At 35.8% G+C, this 24,978-nt stretch overlaps 1 protein-coding gene across 1 annotated transcript in view; it reads left to right on the forward strand.

Annotated features, from left to right (window-relative positions):
* Positions 1–11,277: 11,277 nt before the first annotated feature.
* LOC120413316 (serine/threonine-protein kinase 32A-like) overlaps positions 11,278–24,978 on the forward strand; it is a 360,996-nt gene continuing 347,295 nt past the window's right edge. Inside the window, exon 1 of the mRNA XM_039574084.2 lies at positions 11,278–12,045. The gene's annotated coding sequence lies outside the window, so the exon portion shown is untranslated. The remainder of the gene's footprint in view (positions 12,046–24,978) is intronic.

A 24,978-nucleotide genomic window follows, 5' to 3' on the forward strand; every position in this document is an offset into this window, starting at 1 on the left:
AATTTTGTCAGCACTAAGCAGCCCCAAAAGAGCGCTGGAAGAAAAAAGAACTAAGCTGAAAATAGGAAAATGGGTGTGGCAATCTCGACTGATTAGAATACATTTGGTACATTTTTTTAAATACTTGTAAAAGGAATAGCATAACTTTTAATAAAAGTGAAAATAAAAACAAATGTTCACAAAAAGTTGCTCTACTCGTTGGTGTGCTTGGTTTTAGTAAATTTCAAGGAACATTCCAGATTATCCAGCATCATTCAAACACGACTGTTTATTAGGCTTAAAATGGGTATATTTCCCCTATTCAGATTCTTTGATCATCAGGTCACACGGAGAGAAGTGACAGATCATTCAATTTGAAAGTAACATAAAAGAAGAATTTTGGATGCTTGAAAATTTGGTTGGTTTAATATTACCTCTTGTTTGAGCAATTTTACTTAAAATTTTTTGTAAAAATGTGAAATTCAACAGAAACTGATGAAAGTTTTACCAGTGTCTTATGTCAAATTACAAATATTTTTACACAGAATTTGTCAGCATTCCCATGTTCATTCATGTCCACACATAAAAATGAAGTTTACATTAAATTGCACTACAACCGGATGAATCTGCCGGGAGCAAAATTCAAAACTCAAATCCGTAAATCCGAACCACCATTTCCGAGCTTTGGTCTCATGTTACAAAACTTGTCCTGTATACCTCTACCCCCTCATCACATTCGTTCGAAACTATTCCGAATGCAGACAGAGGACAAAGTTCTGCAGTTGGAAATTAATTGAACAAACCCTTATCCCTCGGTGCCAACCTGAACCCCATCCCGTGTACGTAACATGTCTCACTCCAGTTCCCCAGTTGGTTACTGCTGCCAGGCATTTGCTGTTTCATTGCGATAAAAGTACGGCGGGATTTGTCCCCAATTCCCAGGGTCAATAGAAGTGTACCCTTTACTTACCCGAGCACAGAGCAGTCGGTAGTTCAAAAAGCTCTCTTTTTGCCACCGGCTTCCACAGAGCTATAGTTGGCCATGGCACTTGCAGCGAAGTGATGAAAATCTGGCAAATGTCACGTTCCGAGGGCAGGTGTTTGCAAAACTTTCGACGCCAATTTGAAGCCGAGGTGGCCCTCGGAAAGGGGTACTTACTGGCACAGAGAAGCAGACGTAGAGCTATGATTTTGTTTGAATTTGAGCTCTTAATGCCTGTTTGCGCTACAGGACAACAGATGGCGCTAGTGAGCGGTGCAATTTGACACTTGCAGTGTTTGTTTGTCTGTGCTACGACAAACTAGTACAGAGGGTTCAGACTGCAACTTGGCTGTGTCAATACAGAATTTCCGTAGGAAGACGTACTAAGCTGAAGCAGCAATGACTAATAAAGAATGGGGCAAAATCCATCTTGAGCACGTAGAGCAAAAATAGTTACGGGTTGTTGAAATATGCCTTCAGAAGTTCATTAGCATTGCTATGTTGTTGGGCCTACAATTTGAGTTATTTGAGCCAAGTTGTTTCAAAGTTACGAACGCTGAAGGAAGTCAATTATGGGATGAATTCACTATGAATAGTAAACATACACAACTAATTAAACTAGCTGTTCGACCACACGTGGATCCAATGTGGGCAGGTGGACACATTTCCCTTGTTGCCTTGAATTTACTGGAGTTTATAGTGGTGCCTTCCTGCATGAGCTGGCTGGACTACAGAGCACGGATAACTTTCGTCCAATGAATTTTATTTGCATAATTAATCGTATTATGGAAGCAAAGCTTAGCTTTGTGGAGCTCAAGCTGATGATGGTTTGATAATAAACTTAGAATAGTTCCAGTTTTCATTTCATTATCATAAAGAACTAGCAAAATAGCAAAAAAGCAAAAAAGCAAAAAAGCAAAAAAGTAAAAAAGCAAAAAAGCAAAAAAGCAAAAAAGCAAAAAAGCAAAAAAGCAAAAAAGCAAAAAAGCAAAAAAGCAAAAAAGCAAAAAAGCAAAAAAGCAAAAAAGCAAAAAAGCAAAAAAGTAAAAAAGCAAAAAAGCAAAAAAGCAAAAAAGCAATAAAGTAAAAAAGCAAAAAAGCAAAAAAGCAAAAAAGCAAAAAAGCAAAATAGCAAAAAGCCAAAAGCAAAAAAGCAAAAAAGCAAAAAAGCGAAAAAGCAAAAAAGCAAAAAAGCAAAAAAGCAAAAAAGCAAAAAAGCAAAAAAGCAAAAAAGCAAAAAAGCAAAAAAGCAAAAAAGCAAAAAAGCAAAAAAGCAAAAAAGCAAAAAAGCAAAAAAGCAAAAAAGCAAAAAAGCAAAAAAGCAAAAAAGCAAAAAAGCAAAAAAGCAAAAAAGCAAAAAAAGCAAAAAAGCAAAAAAGCAAAAAAGCAAAAAAGCAAAAAAGCAAAAAAGCAAAAAAGCAAAAAAGCAAAAAAGCAAAAAAGCAAAAAAGCAAAAAAGCAAAAAAGCAAAAAAGCAAAAAAGCAAAAAAGCAAAAAAGCAAAAAAGCAAAAAAGCAAAAAAGCAAAAAAGCAAAAAAGCAAAAAAGCAAAAATAGGTACAAAGAAATAATTAGAACCAATTCATCACCTCCGATAGCTTCAAACTACTCTAGCCCCAATCCATCTCTATTAGCAGCACTTGCGATGTGAATTGAATGGCAATTGATTTAAGGATGAGCGAATTCTGCACACTTTCACTATACGTCCTCCAATGTGTGTCATTTTTTACCCACTTTTTGTTTCTAGTCTCCTCTCGTTCGAAAGACACGACACAGTCATCGACGATGATCGACGTTTCGTGCCCGTTCTTCCTTGACATTTTCCGACGAGCAGTTTTCCCAGCGTAGAAGCGGGGCAGCAAAAAGCAAACGTTGCGAATACCGAGAATTGGAATGATTGGATTTGAGAATGAGATTCGTTTTTTTTTTCTCTCTAACGGTTACTACCCTCGGACTGTTCGTTTTCCCTAGGTGCACACAGGGAGAAATCTGTTGTTTTGTTTAAAATTAATATATTATGTTGAAATATCATACAAACTCTTTTTTGAGAATAAAAGAAATCAAGAAAATACTCAAACTTTTGTTACAGTTCAGCTAGCACGACAAATGGTTGTCCGTCATTCCGGAACGTCCTCGTCGACCCACACCGAGAACACAGGAAGCATCGATGAAATTGGCAGAGAGCCCACCCCAGATAGACTCACCTGGCAAAGGGTGAAGAAGATTGAGCATCAGAAATGAAAAAAAATCTGACGAACGAACGGAATTTGATTTGATTTTGCTCCTGCTAAGCTACTTTCGAGGCTTCTTCTCCTGTGATATCGAGCATCACGAGGATGCCCGTTTTGGTTTCGTTCTGTGTGCTGTTATCAGATGCCATATGGGAGCGTTTTGCCCCACCTCTGGTCGGAAATATGCATGGAAAATGTTAGACTTGTTCCTGGTTTGGTAAAAGAGGAAATCTGTTATTCACAGGACATGAGAAAATATCATCTCGAGTTCAAGTTGAATTGGGCTATTCCTAACCATTTTCAAACAAAATATATTTTAAATTGTGAAAAAACTGCACCGGAAAATAAAAATAAGATGGCGGTGATAAAATATTAAAAAGTACCTTTTTTAATTTCAAATGCAATCAAATATTCAAATTAGACTTAAATGGGGTCGCAGACTTCAAATTTGATGTCAAATGCAAAAAAAATAAAAATACGAAAAAACATATTTTGAGCATGATTCGATTGTCCGAAGTATTATACAAACGTTCGGATAATCGAACTTCGGATAATCGAAACATTGGATAATCGAGTCTAAACTGAAAACATCAAAACATGGAGATTTTTTCACGCGAAAAAATTGAAAATTTCACGGGGAACTTAATTATAAAACTGCAAATTTCACGGAAATTTCGCGGAACGTGAAAACTGCTTAACCCTTTTAGGCCTGATGGGTCACATATGACCCAAAAATCAAAAATTGCTAAAGTAGCCTATAATTTTCGTATGCTCCTCAGGATCATTTTTCTGTCATTAACTAAAAAAATATTTTTTTTTTAAAATTCAGGCCTGAAAGGGTTAAATAACTCAGAAAATTTTAAGTTAAAATAGTAGAAACTACTTTTTTTGCTTCATTATATATTATTTTTCAATAAACTAAAAAAAAACCTCACTAAGTTTGTACGTGACGCAAAAAAAAAACTATTCCTAGTTTCCAAAAAAGTTTCCACGTAGTTTATGGATGGGCCCAGTAAAAATATTATATATACACTCAAACCCCGTTGGTTTGACACCAACTGTTGTCAAACGAACGAGGTCACGATTTAGTTTGACACCCTTTTTTCACGGATTCACACACACTACCAAACGTTTGTTTTGATAGTGTGCGTGAGCGCCGTGTAAAAAGTGACAGTTCGTCACTTTTTAGTTTGACTTTGACCAACCAACGGGGTACAAACTAAAAAAGTGATCAACCACTGGGGGTTAAGTGTATTATTTAGTGGTTTCACCTGACTATTCAAAACTTAATTGAAAATCAATTGGCAAAAATAATTTAATCTATAACGAAATATACAAAAAAGTACATAATACCACAAAAATAGTGGTATTTTTTAACTTCCACAGGATTTATCCACCCAAGTAATTAAATTTCGTGAAAATCAAAAAATCTGAAATGATTACAAAAAGTGACTTCAACACCTAAACTACCAAGCTCGAGAAAATTGGGAAATTTACATTTTTTCTCGTGCATGGGAGTTTTAATGCTAAAGATAAAAAACTATTTATTAAATCTGGAATAAATCAGGCTTTTTTTTAAATATTTTTTCCAAAATATTCTTTTCAAATAAAAAAGGTATAAAATTGTTATGCACATGAAAATCTTTCTACATTTAGTTATTACCTTAAAACACTAATAAACTATCTTTTTGCAATTCCGCTGTGAAACTGTCAACTTTTCCTGTCCTTCTGAAGAAATGAAACGGCCTACTTTTTCCTACCAAAAATAACAGAATCGAATAGCAACACTTTTCAAAATAAATGCTGAAAAGTTCTACTTTTCAGCACTGAAATGAGTGCTGAAAAGTTGAACTTTTCAGCACTTGTTTCGAAAAGTAAAACTTTTCAACATTTTTTTTATTTAAACGATTTATTGGAAAAATACATGAAAATTTTACATAAAATTTCACTCAATAGGTGTTTTTCGGAATTGAAAAAAATATTGTATGGAACTCGTTGCAAAACTTGATTTTTCAACACTCGTCGTATTTATCCAACTCGGTGAACCTCGTTGGATAAATGTACGACTCGTGCTGAAAAAATCCTTCTTTTTGCAACTTGTTGCATAAACTACTATTTTGCAATTCCATCGTGAAACTACTTACTTTTCCTGTCATTCTTAAACGATGAAATAGCCTACTTTTCTGTACCAAAAATAACAGAATCGAATAGCAACACTTTTCAAAATAAATGCTGAAAAGTTCTACTTTTCAGCATTGAAATGGGTGCTGAAAAGTTGAACTTTTCAGTACTTGTTTCAAAGTGTAACACTTTTTAAATTTTTTTGTTGATTTAAACGATTTATAGACAAAAAAAAAATGAAAATTTGACATAAAATTTCACTCAGTGTGTGTTTTTTGGAATTTCAAAAAAAGTTGTATGGAACTCGTTGCAAAACTTGATTTTTTCAGCACTCTTCGTATTTATCCAACTCGGTGAACCTCGTTGGATAAATGTACGACTCGTGCTGAAAAAATCCTCTTTTTTGCAACTTGTTGCATAAACTACAATTGTGATAACTTGATGCTTCCAAAAATATGTGTTTTAATTAAACTGATTTTTTTTAACATCATTTAAGTATTCACAGCATTCACTTCTCAACAATTATTGTTTGTTCTGCTAACAATTCTTCAATTGGTTCATATCATTCTTTTCAATTGAAACAAGTTGGAAAAAGAAGATTTTTTCATCAAACCAAAAGTTGCGTATTTAAATTACGAAAATCTTGGTACCCTAACATGTATAGGTCACCGCTGAAATGTTCAAATTATCATTGTTTTAGTGAAAAAAAAAAAACGATTTTTTCCCGTTTTCGTCATTTTACCATTTATGCGCGTGGCGCGTTGAAAAACCCTGTTTTTATTTTCAAAAAAGCGTATCTCAGAGTATTGAAAACATAACTTCACCATTTTTTGATATATAATGTAAAATTTTTCGAGAAATCAGGTAAAAATAACTTCAGACATAGGCTCTTTGGTCCCGAGACCTTCAAAACAGCATTTTATGTTTTCATATGACCTTTTCGAATGTCAAGCTAGATTTTTGAAACTTCTTACTATTTTTCCCGAATAGCTAAACTAATCACCTTTCTTTTGCGTCTAACACAGCTTAAATCGGATGAAATGGCGCGGAGATATGATTTTTTGAAAAAAGTGGTTTTTGCGAAAATCGACGAAAATTGCCATTTTTTGGATAACCCTAACACGGCGTAGGTCCCCTAATAGCAAAAAAAAAAAAATACGGGTCTAATTATTTCGACCAAGGAACCCCCAGAAAAAATTTGAGCCCGATCCTAGAACTTTTTTTTCGAATCGTGCTGTTTTCGTGGGGAATTGCTGTGTATTTTCAAACCAAATGCTGAAAACTTCAATTTTTCAGCAAGCATTTCAGTACTAAAAAGTAGAACTATTTAGCATTTGTTTTGAAAAGTGTTTCCATTCGATTCTGTTATTTCTGGTGGAGATAAGTAGGCTGTTTCGTCGTTTGAGAATGACAGGAAAAGCAAATAGTTTCGCAACGAAACTGCAAAAATATTTATTATGTTTTTATTTCAAAGAATTGATTTGAGGAAATTTATAAATTTTATGGGATTTCACGGAAATCTTCAAATTTCACGAATTTCACGCTGTCCGTGAAATCGTGAAAATTCACTGACCCTAATCAAAACCGTCTTTCAAAATGTTACCCATTTTGTAAATAATGAAAATGTGAAAACGGTATTTTGTGAATATTTGAGTACTTTCAAAACTATACGATGAATTAGAAAATTGGAGGTTTCATACCAGAATCAGTGCCAAAAATCACAGTAAGTAAAAAATAGGATTTTGTAAAAATGTTGAGCACTTGTCTCATAAAAGAGCAAACCTCAGCAGCCTTAGCAAAAAAGATCGATCAACTAAATTAAAAAAATTGTGGAATATTTATCTCAGTTTTTCGAAAAAAAATTGTAGGCTTGCTTCTCTTCATTAAATAATTTTAATTGCAAAAAAACAATAAATTCATTATAATTCCAATAATTCCATTCGATATATGAAAGTACACGTGTTGTTGCTAATTTAAAACAAAAATCTTCAATATAATGCAAAAATGCATTGATTTTTTTTTCAAATTTGACGGCTTTGACATGAAATGAATGAAAATTTGTGTTAAAATAAACTATTCTAAGTCATTCTAAATTTTACTTATTTTTGAACCATTATTGCAAATCATACCAAAATCTCTTTTATAGTAAAAATCTGTTCCAAAATTCACAGACACATTCAAAATTATAAAATTTGTTGTTTGTTTAGGCATTTGGCCTAGAATAAAGCCATTTACGCTAACTTTAAACAGCAGGTACTTTTACCCTACTGTCTAACATTAAATTTTTTTACTCTACTGATGAACAGTAGAATTCTAGAGTGCTATTTGAAAATATTTGAAAACATAAGGAATTCCATAGCACATAGGACAATTTGAACAACAACAAAACTCTAAAATATGGCTATTAATAGGGACGTTTACCCTACTATCAAACAGTAAAGACATGATCCCTATTGTCCAACAGTAGGGATAATTATCCCAATAGCCGTGATTAGTCCAGCATTCCCGTTCTACACAAAATAGGTAACAGATTTGTTGGATTGTAATAAAAGTACAACAAGAGATGTAAAGTTGATCCAAAAAGTAAGCAGTGTTGCCAGTTTGCGTGCCTTAAAAATTTAAAAAAAATATACAGGGTACATAAACAACTCCGTATTTTGTGCATATTTGTGCATTTACCATTCAAATCTTAAAAATATAACCAAATGATTTGAGGAAATGTTATTTTCAAAAAAAAAAGCAAAAATCCAAAAAGCTTTAATTTGATGTTTGTTTGTGCGTTGAAATAAAAAAAATGAACCAGCCTAGGAAGTAATCCAGCACAGGAAGTGATCGATTGGAGGAAACACTGAAGAGCGGTTGTTGTTTATCGATGTCGGTTCTGCTCTAGGGCGTCTGTGTGTTTTTTTTGGGGAGATATTTGAACTGTACGTAGGAAGACACATACGCCGATGTAGTGGGGTAGGTATTTTACCGTTCAACAGCCCAAGGACCTAGCAAAAGATTGCTCGGTGGTATAGGATCACGGTTGGATGCGGAAATACTGGAAATCAAAAACCAATAAATATTTGTCCATGGGAAACTTCATCCGGCCAGATTGGTGCGATTGACCAAAAAATAAAAAAAAGAGCTTTGGACTGCAGCGAGTTGTCGGATTTTTTTGGAGAACAACCAAACGAGAGAAGATGAAACTTTTAACAAATTTAACAGTATCTCGGATGTGCCTTTTTGCTCCCTTGTAGATTTCAACCAAACTGTGATTGTGTTGTTACCATTGTATTTTACTCTTTAAAACCATATGCACGCTATAAAATACAACTCTATTTCTCATAAATTAAATCTAAATGTCATGAAATTCAATAACATTCTAGCGGAAATTCAAACCCACAATCTTCACCTCTCATATCATAAATCAATTGCATATGACACCCCCACAGCCTATGGTGGCGGTCTAAATGCCCCAAATTCAGCCTAAATAAGTGGTCACTGTCATTGGACGATCCCACTCTCCCTCTCACTCTGTGACATCTGAAAATGGCAAATTCATTCCCTGACTGTGCGAAACCTGGCAGGGTAAAATTTAAATCTGGCCAATAATGGCTGTCGGAAACAGGTACCACGCGTTGAAATTGTGGGTGCTTTCGAACTTCTACTAAACTCTCACACTACTTTTGCACCTCTCGTACGGAAATACGTTTGAGGGGGGTTGGACGCAAAAGTATCATTAAATTTGAATTAGTTGGATCCAAATGTGAGCCGACGGTTAGGGTGGTTCACTAATGAAGGATGGATCGTTAGGAGAGACATTTTGACAATCAACAATCAACAATCAACAATCAACAATCAACAATCAACAATCAACAATCAACAATCAACAATCAACAATCAACAATCAACAATCAACAATCAACAATCAACAATCAACAATCAACAATCAACAATTAACAATTAACAATCAACAATCAACAATCAACAATCAACAATCAACAATCAACAATCAACAATCAACAATCAACAATCAACAATCAACAATCAACAATCAACAATCAACAATCAACAATCAACAATCAACAATCAACAATCAACAATCAACAATCAACAATCAACAATCAACAATCAACAATCAACAATCAACAATCAACAATCAACAATCAACAATCAACAATCAACAATCAACAATCAACAATCAACAATCAACAATCAACAATCAACAATCAACAATCAACAATCAACAATCAACAATCAACAATCAACAATCAACAATCAAAAATCAACAATCAACAATCAACAATCAACAATCAACAATCAACAATCAACAATCAACAATCAACAATCAACAATCAACAATCAACAATCAACAATCAACAATCAACAATCAACAATCAACAATCAACAATCAACAATCAACAATCAACCATCAACAATCAACAATCAACAATCAACAATCAACAATCAACAATCAACAATCAACAATCAACAATCAACAATCAACAATCAACAATCAACAATCAACAATCAACAATCAACAATCAACAATCAACAATCAACAATCAACAATCAACAATCAACAATCAACAATCAACAATCAACAATCAACAATCAACAATCAACAATCAACAATCAACAATCAACAATCAACAATCAACAATCAACAATCAACAATCAACAATCAACAATCAACAATCAACAATCAACAATCAACAATCAACAATCAACAATCAACAATCAACAATCAACAATCAACAATCAACAATCAACAATCAACAATCAACAATCAACAATCAACAATCAACAATCAACAATCAACAATCAACAATCAACAATCAACAATCAACAATCAACAATCAACAATCAACAATCAACAATCAACAATCAACAATCAACAAATCAACAATCAACAATCAACAATCAACAATCAACAATCAACAAATCAACAATCAACAATCAACAATCAACAATCAACAATCAACAATCAACAATCAACAATCAACAATCAACAAATAAGCAAAAAAGCAAAAAAGCAAAAAAGCAAAAAAGCAAAAAAGCAAAAAAGCAAAAAAGCAAAAAAGCAAAAAAGCAAAAAAGCAAAAAAGCAAAAAAGCAAAAAAGCAAAAAAGCAAAAAAGCAAAAAAGCAAAAAAGCAAAAAAGCAAAAAAGCAAAAAAGCAAAAAAGCAAAAAAGCAAAAAAGCAAAAAAGCAAAAAAGCAAAAAAGCAAAAAAGCAAAAAAGCAAAAAAGCAAAAAAGCAAAAAAGCAAAAAAGCAAAAAAGCAAAACAGCAAAAAAGCAAAAAAGCAAAAAAGCAAAAAAGCAAAAAAGCAAAAAAGCAAAAAAGCAAAAAAGCAAAAAAGCAAAAAAGCAAAAACGCAAAAAAGCAAAAAAGCAAAAAAGCAAAAAAGCAAAAAAGCAAAAAAGCAAAAAAGCAAAAAAGCAAAAAAGCAAAAAAGCAAAAAAGCAAAAAAGCAAAAAAGCAAAAAAGCAAAAAAGCAAAAAAGCAAAAAAGCAAAAAAGCAAAAAAGCAAAAAAGCAAAAAAGCAAAAAAGCAAAAAAGCAAAAAAGCAAAAAAGCAAAAAAGCAAAAAAGCAAAAAAGCAAAAAAGCAAAAAAGCAAAAAAGCAAAAAAGCAAAAAAGCAAAAAAGCGAAAAAGCAAAAAAGCAAAAAAAGCAAAAAAGCACAAGCAACAAGATTTTTTGGACATCCCTATCTCTTTCCAACTACTCTCTCACTTTCTCTCGCATAAAATCCGACCATCCACATGTTGCACGACCCGAAGTGACTCTCTGTTTTGTTTTTCCAGCCGGCTGTTGCTGACGGCTCAGCTGATTTCCCCGAACTCGGTCAATGTTTTCCTTTTCCTTTCACAGTGTGGGTGAAAAATCCTCCCGGTATTGGTACCGTAGCGACACCCGAAGTCAATGCTGGACTTCCTGTGGAACACGGAACTACTTTTCAGTACAGCGAGTAAAGTAGCGCGAATCGCACGTGGAACTGCTGCGTCGTCGGGTTTTCTGGCGCCCAATTTACCATGCGTCTCCACGTGGTGCCGCACGTGGACGTCGTCGGATGACGGAACAAACTGCATTCGCTTGTTGAATGTGGTCGCGAGTGGACGTGCTTTTTCGGGGCTCGATGCAAGTGTGGAAATTTGTTTTGACGCGGGAAGTTGCACAAATTTGATGTTAATTTGTGTATTTTTGGCCAATTTTAAAAATTTCCAAAAAGTATTATAACAAGTAAATAAATACCGAGAAGTCGCAAAAAAAAGCGAAAATAAAATAATTGCTGTCGGCTGATCTTGACGTCGTCGTCGTCGTCGTCGTCGCCGTGCCACGCTCGAAAGAAGGAAGTAATCGAAAAAAAGGAAAATTTCGGCTGGAAGGAAGGAAATTCGAGCAGCGAGTCAAAGTGGTTATTGGAGCGGGAAATGATCGAAATAATTGGAAAGTGAAGTTACCGGGCTGCGCCATTAGGAGAAAATGTGCCTGCCGGGAAAGCTCTTTAGTGCACGGTGAAAATAGAGCGGTGAGAAAGAGTGAGTGAGGAATGTTTTCCACGTAATTTTCCGAGTGCGCAAACCGGTGTGGGTGTGTGTGTTGAGGAAGTGATCAATTCGAGGGGAAAATAAGGTGTAGGCGATTTTTATATTGGATATAAACTTGCTGCGAAGTTGGGAAGCTGGCGAAGAATTTGAAGTGTATCAGATATCTGGATAGAAAAGAGGCAGATAAACAGGAAGTGAGTATTGTCCTATTAGGAATTTCCGTGAATTAAAACTTTGATTAGCTTTGCTTTTGATCTGATTGCAAAAGTTAGAATGGATTTCTGAAGAAAAATATCTTTTTGATCTCACTGAGAAAGCCAATCAGCTCTTGTCAAACAGTTTTTAGAAGTTGCAAAATGTGTTACATTCAAATGAAAAAGTTTTTTTTACATTTTCACTTTTCTTCAATTTAAGATTGCAGATCGAAAATCAATAACTCTTCGAAACAAACTTTTGACAGTGTTTTATCCTAAATCGTGAATTTAGCATTTTTCAATATATATTTTGCTTTAAAAGTCTGCGAAACTGAGTTTTAATTATTCTGTCTCATACAAAATGTATCAAAGAATTCTTGTTTTGTTTTTATTTTTAGTCATTTAATTCATAAACACACAAAAAAAATGTTTTGAAATCCTCATGCCTTTTTTCGGCATAGCCTCAATTAAAATTAGTTTGTTGAACTGATTGCTAAAAAGAAGTGAAGTTTAACCTCACTTAACCTAGCAAACAATATATATTGAATTGTCTGGGTCAGATAACCAGATACCTGTGCAGAATGTTTTATACCTTTATTTTTGCAATAATTTGCTGACAAATAACATTTTTGAGTTGTTTAGAAACAACTTTCAGGATGCCGTTAAATTTGCGTGAAACTTGGATATATTGTAACTGTCTACTATTAATGGTCCAATCATCAATGTCTTTGAAGAAAGTTGATAGGAAATTTACGATTTTTACGAAAAAAGTTGGTGAAAAAATACGTTTTAAGCAAAATGAAAATTACTTTTTTTTGTAATAAAGAGACTATAGCACAATACCGTTGCATTTCACCGATACATTTCACCAGCTTTTCGATTGCAAATTTGATTTTATAACAAAAATTAGGTGAAATTTATGTTACTTCCATAATGTATATAACATTGCAGAATCACTATTTAAAAAACTGTACCTAGAGCAAAAAAAAAAATCATCGACTTGTGCAAATTCTTAAAAGATGGAATAGTTTGTCATCATAAACACATAAAAAAATGATGATATTTTTCCACAATTTGATATTTGTGAGCTCCAATAATTACCACATTCTGTATTACATTCTGTATTCTGTGCACATTTTTTCCTCATATAGATATTTTGTGTTGTGTTCCCGAGCAGATGGAAATAACTTGGGATGGTCAGTTTTTGATATTGTGAGAAGATCGAAATATGTTATTGGGGTGATCGGATTAGTTGTTAAAATAACAAAAATCAACAACAAAAATTTGTTCGAAGAATAACTTAAACTGTTATTATGTTGTTATTGCAATAACAAACCAATAACACAGAAGGAATCATGAAGGAATAACAAGATTTGTTATTTTGTGCGGAGAGGTAGAGCAGCATAATAACAAAAAATGTTATTGAACTGGTATGTCTCCATAACAAAAAAAAAGTTATTGTTTTGGTTTATTTGTAATTTGCAAATAAACCTGCAGTTGCCATAACTCTTCTGTACTAGTCAGGACTGCAAAGTCGGGTACCTCCAAGCGACTTTGAATCCATACTTTGAAGACAACTCCGACTCTGGATGCAGGATATGACGTCAACGATGACTTCAGCTCTCCAAAAATACCCGACTTCACGGATTCCGACTCCAAGTAAAAGTTGCTGAAAATTTGCTGAATCCGATGCAGTCTCCGAGGTCTCATTCCAGCTCGAACTTCAACGTCAGCTCCGACTTCCTGGCTCTGTGAAAATAATAACAGTTTTTGTTATTCACACTTCAAAAAATCTCAATAAATAAATCAATTCCGTTAGGGAACATAAAAAAATTTAAAAAACAAAAATGAACTCTCAAAAGTTAATTTTATCGGATCAATTTTAGCTTGAAACCCCATTTCTTGATGAAATAAATGGCCCCGATAAAGTTGGTCAAAATTATTTCATAGTTCTAGCCAATTTTAGTAAAATCCCTTAGGGGGTATCTCAAATAATAAAAAAAAAATCAACTTTCAAAATTTCAACTTTTTAGAAAATTGGTCAAAATTATCCCATAGTTCTAGCCAATTTTAGTAAAATCCCTTAGGGGGTATATCAAATAATTTAAAAAATCAACTTTCAAAATTTCAACTTTTTAGAATAATTTTAGCTTAAGGATCCCATTTCATGGCCAAAATAATGAACCTGACGAAATTGATCAAAATTATCCCATATTCTAACCATTTTAAACAAAGTCCTTTAGGGGGTATATCAAATAATTATGAAAGTCAACTTTCAAAATTTCAACTTTTCAAAATAATTTTAGCTTAAGGACTCCATTCCATGGCCAAAATAATGATCCCGACGAAATTGGTCAAAATTATCCCATATTCTAACCATTTTAAACAAAGTCCTTTAGGGGGTATATCAAATAATTAAAAAAAAAAACAACTTTCAAAATTTCAACTTTTCAGAATAATTTTAGCTTAAGGACCCCATTTTATGGCCAAAATAATGATCCCGATGAAATTGGTCAAAATTATTCCATATTTCTAGCCAATTTTAGCAAAGTCCCTTAGGGGGTTTATCAAATAATTTAAAAAATCAACTTTCAAATTTTCAACTTTTTAGAATAATTTTAGCTTAAGGACCCCATTTCATAGCCAAAATAATGACCCCGACGAAATTAGACAAAATTATCCCAAAGATCTAAACATATTTAACAAAAGAAAAAATAATAACAGATTGTGTTATGGACACTTAGAAACTTTTCCATTTGTGCGATTTATGGTAATTTTATTTCTAAGTCAGAATACCAAACGAATAACAAATTTTGTTATTAGGAGAGTTTTTGAAATGTATAACATTTCCTCTTATTAGCGTTATATTAAACATTTTCAATATAATACCACTTCAATACCAAATTTTGTTATTTTATCAGAAACTGTTATTATTTTTTTCTTCTTGAAGTTGAACTTCAGGATAAAATAATAACATTTTTTGTTATTTTAACAGGATTTGTTATTGAAATATTATTAATTTTGTTATTACCGTCTGCCCGGGTTGATCAAATAAAAAGGGTAGTTTTTTAAGAGTGTACTATATATAGCATATATAGTATATATATTTATCTCATTTGAACTTATCTGAAACTAATCTTTACTTAAAACACCAAATCGGTTTTTGAATATTTTTGGTTTTGATAACTGCCACAATTATGTGAAGCAAAGTATGTCAGTGAAAAGTTCCAACCCAATAAAAATGTAAACATTTTTCGTTTACCGGAGTCTCACAGCATTGTAACGTAGGGAATGTTTTGCAGAACATTTTTGCAAAGAGGATAACATAAACCTCGAAACAACATGAAAGTATTATGGCTAGTATGTAGAACAAAATCGAAGGTTATGTAACTCCTTCCAAATCTCTTTTTAAACAACAGGAAAAGCAAAACATATACATTTTTTTGAAAACCATCAAATTAATCGGAAGATTGGCTTGAAAAAAGTTTAAATTTCTTTTGAAATTTTCCTACCACGAACTTTTCATCCTTCCTGTTCGGCTCGGGTTGTCTCGAGTAGCTATTACAGAATTGATATTCACGAAAACCCCGGTGGCACTCTGCAAAGACACCTTAATGTGACGCCGTTACACATGGCTGGCTGTATGTTCTATAATATGTCAGTGGTGTGCTATCGTGATGCAAGGCGAAAATCTTGCGAACTCCACCAGAACAGATCTTCAACAGCAGAAAAGTATAGGGGAGACGAAAAGTGCTCCACTTTTTTAAGGGGACAAGGGAAATTCTCCACGGTTTCCTCAACTAAGTTTCGCTTGGATTTTGACGGGTTTTGGGTGCTGTCGAGACTATCTCCGTTTAGCTACGGCGTTCAAAGCTCAACATTCGGAGGACACTGCTACAGTATAGCACCACACCGACCAAGTCTGGCGGGTTAAAGCGGCACATAAATTTCAGCAGCTCAGTAGTATATTCCACCGACAGCATATCTGTGACAGCACAGCTTTGCATAACGTGAAGTACTCGGGAGACGGTGGTGGTACCTTCTACCTGTTACAAATGTGGATGGGCGGATAATGGTACCCTGACCCCCTCCCACCCCTGCTCAAACAAGGAACCACGTGCAAATTATTTTGAAGTAAGGTTCACAAAGTTGCTAATGGAGGGCAGTTTGTCTTATATTATGTTTAAAAATTTGAACGAGTTTTTAAAATAAAGATGAGACTGTTCTCACAAGTCAACTAAAAAAGAGCAACCTGTACCGCAAATAAAATCACAAACAACAAACAATCAAAACAAAACAGCATGTTCCCAATCGAGCTGTCACTTCCCCGTCCCGGCATTATTAATCAAAATCAGTCAAACGGGACCAATCACACACAAAGTGACACAAATTGAGCCACTTTCGGGGTGGAAAAGTGTGTGATGGCTTTGTTTTCTTCCTGTCAAGCAAAAAAAAGAAGAAGAAGAAATCACCCTGCCAGGAGAAACTGTCAAAACACGCGCGCCACGTGCGCCAAGTTCGTGCATAAAATTCTCACGTGCCCCTCCAAGTCGGCCGACGCCAGCTCAATCAATCATTCGCGGTGTATCATGGTGGTTGTGTGCGTGTAAATAAAGCTTGACGAATCAAAAAAGATTTCTTATTTTTTGAACACGTGGGATGATATGGAAATCTTGAGCGAAATAAACACTTTGTTCGTGAGGAGTTTAAAGTTGTATTTCAAGCAAAACAATGCAAAAGAGCTTAAGCCACCTTTTGACCTTCACAGATCTTCAAAAATCGATTTTATTCCTGAGATATTCAATATTAACCGAAAAAAACTCCTTGCATTGTTGTCATTTTTCATATGAAAGAAGTTTCAATCTTGCCGAGCTATCTTGACATGCCCTGAAAATTGCAGTAAGTACGACAACTGGCCAAAGGGATTTCAGGTCAGAATGCGTTTGACACACGTACATGCCCGACTACCGTAAACATTCGTAACTATAACTCGGGACAAAATGTTTGAAACTTAAAAAAATGAGATATTTCATAAATTTTAAAAGCAAATATTTATATCAGAAAAAAACATAAATCACAAATTCAAAGCAAACAAAAAATCATAAATATTAATCGAATTAAAAATTTGAAAATTCGAAATAAAAACCAAAATAAAAAAGATAAGAGTTTAAAACTGGGTGCTGAAAAGACAGAATGCGTAACGTGATTTTTGAATGCTCCCCACTGCTCCTTACTAATACATCTGCACTACAGTTGTAAACATAAACGAAGTGGAAGGCTATGTTCAAGCTCAAGCGTGACATATTTTTTGCTGCGGAAATGACTTGTTTTGATTGTTTTTAAATCTGTTTATGTTTAAATTTTCGTTGAAAAATTAAGGGCTTCGCACTTTTTATGTTCGTAGACTAATCGATGGCGGCCAAAAGAGGCCTTTTTTGATTTCCACGTGACAAAATATTGCGTCAGAAATGGGTGGAATTTTGTGAAAAAGCTCGACACCACCGGCAAAATAAATTATAGATCGATTACAATACTTGCCACTTCTTGGTAGCATTTTGCGAACAGTGAATTGGTTCCACTTTGACAGTTCTAAATTGAGGCCGCTTTGCGAACAACTATTCTGCACCCAGGTTTAAAACATCAAAAATTCAAAAGCAACTTCTAAAAAAAAACAAAAAATTATAATTTAAAAAATAAGGCCGTTGCAAATCTCTTCAAAATTGAAAAGTGACCATGAGCGACCATTTCTAAAAAAAAAATTTTTAAAGTTCAGAAAATTTGCTATAAAATTGTCTAAGAGACATTGAAGATTGGACCTCTGGTTGCTGAAATACAGCCGCTTTAAGAAAAAGAAACACGAAAATTGAAGTTTTCCAAGTCTCACCAAAACAACCCACCATTTTCTAATGTCGATATCTCAGCAACTAATGGTCCGATCTTCAATGTTAAAACATGAAACATTCGTGAAATTTTCCGATCTTTTCGAAAAAATATCTTTAAAAAATTTAAATCAAGACTAACATTTTAAAAGGGCCAAACATTGAATATTTCGCTCATTTAAAAAGCTAGTCTTGATTTTTTTTTTCAAAATATTTTTTTTTCGAAAAGATCGAAAAATTTCACGAATGTTTCATATTTTAACATTGAAAATCGGTCCATTAATTGCTGAGATATCGACATTAGAAAATGGTGGGTTGTTTTGGTGAGATTAAGAAAACTTCAATTTTCGTGTTTCTTTTTCTTAAAGCGGCTGTATCTCAGCAACCCGAGGTCCAATCTTCAATGTCTCTTAGACAATTTTATAGCAAATTTTCTGAACTTAAAAAAAATATTTTTAGAAATGGTCGCTCATGGTCACTATTTTTGAAAATCGAAAAACTGCAAATATTTCGCTAAAATCAAACTTTCGGTGGCTATATCTTGAAAACGGAGCTCTTTATCAAAAAATCTGTAAAGTAGTTTTCGATTGCAAATTCAATTTTGCATTGAAAAACAACGTCAAATTTGTTTTTGCATGAAATTTAGATTTTTCCAAAAATCACTATTTTTTCAAAAATTCACAACTCGGCGGCAGATTTTTTGACCATGTTACTCTATGGCTCAAAAGTTGCGGATTTTTGTCCCCTTAAAACATATCAAAAAATCTCGAAAATCAAAAAATAAATATTTTGGGAAATTGAGTTTTAGTAAAAAGAAGTAGATAAAAAAAATCTGCAAATTTTTTTTTCAGTGTACCTTTTTTTTCTCAAAGGTCCTCAACAATACCTACAACTTTGCCCAAGACACCAAATTGATCAGAAAATTCACTCAAAAGTTACAGCTGTTTGAATATTTACATACCATTTTTGTTTGGACAGCAGCGTAAATTGTATGGACACTTGTATGGGTGAACCAATGACACAAATTAGCTTATTTGGTCATAGGGAAGGCCCCCCACCAAGTTTGACCCAAATCAAAAAATACAGATAAAATCCATTTCCGGTTTTGGTAGAGAAATGCTCAATGACAAAATACAAACTCGCACTTTTTGACAGTTTGCCTGCTTTGTTTGCAGAAACGTCAGCCTGTTTGTTTGTTTGTTTGGTATAGTCTAATATCTCCTTTGTGATTTCTTCATTGAAAGTTCGACAATATTATATTTTTTTTGTTCATATAAGAAAACAAATCGGTAGCACCAGTGCAGCTACAACTAATTATTTTCCAATTAAATTTGCCTATTATTTTAACACACATATTAAATCTGTTCAAAAAGAATTGATGATCAAAAATTTATCCCTCAACTAATCTAATCGAACACAAGCGCAGCCAGTCCGAAGAAAGCATCCTGGAAGACTTGTGGTTAGATTACGCCCCAAGTTCTTTCTTGTCAATAGTAATAATTGCAGTACATCCGAGTTACCCCGAAAATGTATTGCAAAAATTAAAGCGGCCAGGCCTACTGCGTTGCATTAACCGCAGAGACAGATTCTGTGAACGGACCACATTTCACAGAATCAACAGGGGAGGAAGGATGCGTGGACATACCGTACCAAACGCTCCGAATAAGTTGGGTGTGGTGTGTTAGTGTAAATTGGCAATTATTTATATTTTCAGGGGGGAAGTGGGAAATGGGAAAATTGGGGTTGGGGAAATTGGGATTGGGGAATTGGAAAATGAGAAAGGGGTAGAAGGGTATTGAATTTATAATATTATATTATAATAAAGGGGAATATAGTCAAATAGCAAATAATGATGGAAAGCACTCACCAAGGAACAGCAAATCTTCAAAAGACACAGCCAGGTGGGTGGGGTCCCGATCGTCAGATCCCAAATTCTTGATAAAAAACAGGCCGATCGGATGAAGTGGAAGCGTTCCTTAGCTCCGAATATCTCCACTCCAACAACGGCTGCAGCTAGAGGGGCCCGGACCGCAGACCTCATCTGGCCAAAATTGCCATTTCATCCGACGACGACACTTGAGGAATTGAAGAGAGCTGGTCCAGATAATCGCGAAAGCTCCGCTTCCAAAACTTCCACTGGTCATCATCAGAAATTTTGCGTTGATCTTCATAATGTTGAAATACTTTTTTCACAAAAAAAAAAAAAAAAAATGGGTGAAAAAACGACAGCTAAAAATTTTTGCTTCCGACTTCGCGCACGGTTGCTGCGATCCCCCTGATCAAAAATTTATCCCTCAACAATTATTTATTTAAAATTTATTATATTAAATATCGTTATTAATAAAACCAGACATTTAATAAAAACCTACCCCAAAACTCATCAATTCAAAATATACAAACGTTGCTTCAATAAAACTACTTGAATTTAGTAATAATAAAACATCAAATTTATTACAACTAATAATAGAACGCTTGATTTCTCCCAACTTGCAAATTTTATGTAAGCGTGTACTCACTCCAACTTGCAGTCACTTTTCAACACGAAAGAGAAGAGAAGAGAAAAGAGAGCTTGTAGAAAAGTACGGCAACGCTCTGCTGCCAATTTCGTGCAGAATTGCAGAATTCTGTAGTACGGGAATAGACTTATTGTTTACATTGTTTTTCTCGAAACGTCAAAAAGCGACGTGTGACAAGGTAACACGACAACGTCAATTGTTCATAGATTTCTTGCTATTATATTAGCCTATTGTGATGAAAATTAACCAAATCAGTTAGCTACAATAAAATATGAAATAATTGTAGGGGTCGGAGGTTTAGTGCTAAACTTGGTTGCCTCTTCTTTCACCCCAGCTGACCTGGGTTCAATCCCAGTCGACGGCAGTTAGCTTTTCTTGATCACGCCTTCCGTGAGATGGGAAAGTAAAATGTTGGTCTTAGCCTGAGTGTTAAGTTAGGTCGATTTAGGTCTTTAGTTCATTCCAGGTGTAGAAATCGTCTCCCTGGAGTTGGTACCAGGAAGGTGCTGTGTTCTATCCCTCGCCTAGACCAGACCAAAATCCATGATAAAGCTGACAGACCAAATCTGTCAGACCAAGACTGTCAGACCAAAGAGCAAAAAGTAAACAATCTTGGTCTTCGACGTAGGTGCACCAGCCGGACCCTAAGATGACAGTTTTCGTGAGTTGCGCATATTCACCGACAGATGGCCAGTGGGCCTCGTCGGAGTCCGTCCGGTAAATACGCAACTCAAAGTTTGCATGGGAAACTTTTTTTTCGTGACGGCTTTCGCGGCACGCTCCTTTCAACTGTTCTAGACTAATATTTGAACGAGGCGTATCTCAAAACAAGTTTTTTAAGAAAATGATTCCGAACCGCTTATTTTGTCGTTTTAAACCGAAACAAGGCAAAAACTGTGTTTATTCAAACTATTCACCATTTTCAAAAGTTTGGCAAGATAATATCAAAGGCCGCCATGTTAGGCCCACTGGGCCCACAAAAAGAGATACGCTCAGTTTGTATGGGAGCTGTCAACATGCTCCCGGGCTGAGGTGCTCACAAATCAAGAAAAGAAAATTTGGAAAAGAATTTTATTTTTCCAATTCAATGACTGGGTTTGGACTACAAAATTGAATGGACGTTAGAAAATGATTAAACAGTGCGGCTTCCTGTACACCGACAATTAAATAAGCAGCCTAACTTTAATTTTTGATCGCGTTTTCGGTTTACACCTGAAAAATCTTGAAATTATTTATACGGATTTGTGATTCCTCCCCAATCAAACCGTTTTCCGCTCGACGGGTTCATTCCGCTTCGAATTCCGCTTCGAAAATTGTTTCGAATTTTTCTAAACGGAATCTCCGGTTGGATTCCGTTTGGATTCCGTTTGAGCCATTTTGGCACATTTGCGACACCTACTGGTGTACGGCTGAACCTTCGTGACATTTCGCTGCACTTCGCCGAAGCGGTTTTGTTGTCAGTTTTTGCGTAGAACAGTCAAAATTTTCTCTGTCAAACGTCAAACAAGGTCAAACCACGTGCACGATTTTTTCTGTCATTGTTTGGGTTTTTGATTTTCAAATTTTCCGCAATTTAAACGATAAATTCCTGAAAAAACACGTGAATTGTGTTGCTGATGGCAAATTCTATCATGTTCTTGTAGATTCCATCCCAATATTGGTTGAAAATTCATATCGAAAATAGTGATTTTTCTGTTTACCTTTTTTTGTTTTTTTTTTTTCTTTTGGTCGACAAAACAGTGCGCCCGTACACTCAGAATCGGCATAACCCATTTTCCAGTTTGCTTTTACACATTTGCATGGGACTTTTGAGTTCAATCAGGATAACACACTTCGTGTAACCATAGTAACATGTATAATACTGATTGTCAGTGTTTGTTTCCTGGACTTCCAAGATGGCGTCTTCTTCGCTACCCCCTGGTTGGTACAGACAAAAAAGTACTAGATCAAGCCTGCTTCGATAGAGTGACTGTAAATTCAAAGGAAGAATACTACATATTAGAAAATGCACAGCTTGCTGTCGCCTCCACGAGTCAGGTAACGCTTTAAAGTTTAATGTGCGAGCTCTCCTCCTGGAACGTGTTCAGAACGATCTCCAACGCCCCCAAGGGGGGGAGTTGCATTTTCAGCTGCCGCTGACGGTGACAGAAATTATACCGCGCCTGCCAACATGGTGATATCTGGAAGCCAGCAGAAGCAGCAGTTTCCACGAAATGAAATTATGCTCCAACCTCCGTAAACTCTCGCTTCATTGGTCGGAACTGTCTGGCGTTGGACTCTGTTCCGGGTAAAAGCTTAGTCGTCCGGCGCGTGGGGCAATGTTTGCTTTCGCCGCCACACCTCCACTTCTGGTTCTGAAAAGTCAACGAGCAGTGAAAGCTGCTCCGGATGATTAAAGCTTCCTGGAGAGAGTCGTCCTTGCGAGGCAAGAGGATTATACGATGAGTTGAGGTGCTTCGCAGATTTGTTGCTGAGATTCTTCACCGCGGTTGATGTGAAGTATGAACTAGCTGAAGAGAGATGGGTTGTCCAGAGTTCATGACCTGGACGAGAAGCGAGCTACACCGTTTCCGGAACAACCCAATTAGCAGTCCTGTTATTCCCAATCAACCAAAAAACTGTCCCTCCCTGTGATAGCGTCACGGCATGGTCCACGCGAAGCAAGGCCACCACCAGTAATAGAGTGTAAACAGAACGATTGAATGAGTAAATGTTATGACCCCTCGTCCGGATCCGGAAGGTTCATACCGTAGTCCGTGGCCTTCTCTAGTTTCACGTGTTGACCTAGCTGTCGACGGGTTTCGTTGCGTCTCTTCCTCCGATGACGACAGGGGACAAAACAAATGGCGAGCCGCGCCACAACCAACTTTGCAGAGTCACGCGCGTGCCATCGTTATCACCTCTAGAACTACACGGCACCGCTGGTACCGGACCATAAAGTAGCCCCGGTTCTGGCAGGCTATCCGCCGCTGAGTAGAGGGTATCAACGGGGAACTACGTTGTACGGAGGGGTAGGGTGACCTTAAAACAGACCAAAGCAAACTTAACTAGCTTGGTTCAAGTCTTTGGAATGTTAAATTGACGTATTGGTTGGTGTCTCTGCTATAAGTTCTGTCCAAATGTTTTAAATCGATTTCGCCAGATAGAATTTAGCAGAGACACCAACCATCAGCTTCATTTAGCATTGCGAAAACACGAACCGAGCTGGAACTTTACTAATTTCTGCCTCATTTATGACGTTTTGATTCCTGGAAACCCTAACCCTCAAGTTAAACGACCCCATAAGAAATTATTAAGGATCTCCACGGGACAAATTTTTCCGGTGAAAGTGCGTGTGTCCGTAGTGTCGTGACGTGCCCCAAAACCGGGACCATCCCCGCCATGATGCATCATTTCTCGGCGGCATTATCGTAAAATTTTATGAAGTAATCGGAAAGAGTGGGGGCACCCAAAACAAGCCGACACAGCAGCGTGCGTGGTGGTGTGAATTTGGCGTGTTTTTCCTGGGAAATTCAGGTCGAGTTGGGTTTTCGGTGGGTGATTTTCCGGGCACGATAGCGCTCATATGACTGATGCGATGGAGGGTATGGTGTGCCGATACTTGAAATTTTAATGAGATTTTGTGCGGGAAATTTGTAATGTAATTAATTCTAGGCTGATGTACTCGCAGGCGTTGTTGGTTATCTTGGCTTGATGTACTACACAATCTGTTATGAACGTATGATTCAAAGAATGAGGCATCAGGCATGAAAATTTAATAAGCGAGCTACACAAAGTAGTGTACAAAAGTTAGTTTTTTATTTTAAATTAGTTTTTTTTCTCGAGTATAAATTCTCGTCTTTGCCAGTTTAGATGAAAATTAGATTTTCTGCTTTCAAATTCAATCTTTTGTTTTTTTTTGCAAAGAAGGGTAAATTTCTATGAGGAGCGGCCGTGGCTGACTGGTTACGGTGTTCGCTTTGTAAGCGAATGGTTCTGGGATCGATTCCTATCTGCTCCCAACGAGAAAGTTAAGAACACATAAATTTGAAATGATGAAATGAACGAAAAATCAAAGTCACTTGAGGTGGGGTTCGATCCCCTGTCCTTTGGATTGGTGAGCAAAAATGCTAACCACTAAGCCATGACGACTTGGTGAGCGTTGACTGGAATTAAGAATACTGTTACAGAGAGCGAGTTGTGGCGCTATAACCACGGTAAATAGTGTCCAGGGCATTCGTGGAAATACAATGTCCCACCCCAGAGGGTCCCGGAGTACCAAACCTTCTTAGCATGGTGCTCCCAACGAATACTACCAAATCACGGAGCGTATGGTGGTGTGTCCCCACGCTTCTTCCTCCCCTGTCGATTCAGAATTGTGTTGTTGTTCGGACAATCAGTGCTCAAACTCAACCCAATTACGAGTCATCTCTGCGATATGGCTTTACGCAGTAGGCCTGGCCGCTTTAACGCTTGTGATGTTTCAATGCATTCCGATGCAATGGCGCACTACAAATGTTAATAAATGACAAGAAGAGTGCTAGGCGTCATCTAACCTA

This window comes from Culex pipiens, chromosome 1 (genome assembly GCF_016801865.2).
Source record: "Culex pipiens pallens isolate TS chromosome 1, TS_CPP_V2, whole genome shotgun sequence".
NCBI lineage: Eukaryota > Metazoa > Arthropoda > Insecta > Diptera > Culicidae > Culex > Culex pipiens.